Raw genomic sequence first — 488 nt, 5'->3', positions numbered from 1 at the left:
TAGGGTTGTGGGGTGGATGCGTATCATATGTACACGAAAACTGCGTATCATATGCACGCCAACAAATTTCGTATCATATGCACGCGAAAACTGCATATTATATGCACGCCAAACACGTGTGTAGCATATACACGCCAAAGTCCATTTTTGCGTATCAATAACACGAGTTTTCGTTTTTATTTGACGTACTATTTATACGCATTTTCATGAGACCAGGCTCGGAATATAATGTAATGATCTAGTATCTAGGCTATTTTATTAATAAAAATCGCGGGGAAGCATTGATAAGTTTATGTGTGTGCGTGTGTGTTCGCGGAGGGTGATTCTTGGCCTCCACGTCGTGCATTTAAAATCTTTTAATGCACGGCAAGCCGTTGATTATACCTTACATATAGTACAACAATCTAATAAAATACAAGTTCAATCTGTTAAAATATGTAAATACTACATATTTTTTTGAGAATCAGTATACATACACACACATATAT

Source organism: Sinocyclocheilus anshuiensis, unplaced genomic scaffold (assembly GCF_001515605.1).
Source record: "Sinocyclocheilus anshuiensis isolate Anshui unplaced genomic scaffold, SAMN03320099.WGS_v1.1 scaffold71, whole genome shotgun sequence".
NCBI classification, from domain to species: Eukaryota; Metazoa; Chordata; class Actinopteri; order Cypriniformes; family Cyprinidae; genus Sinocyclocheilus; species Sinocyclocheilus anshuiensis.
This window is presented reverse-complemented; position numbering follows the sequence as displayed.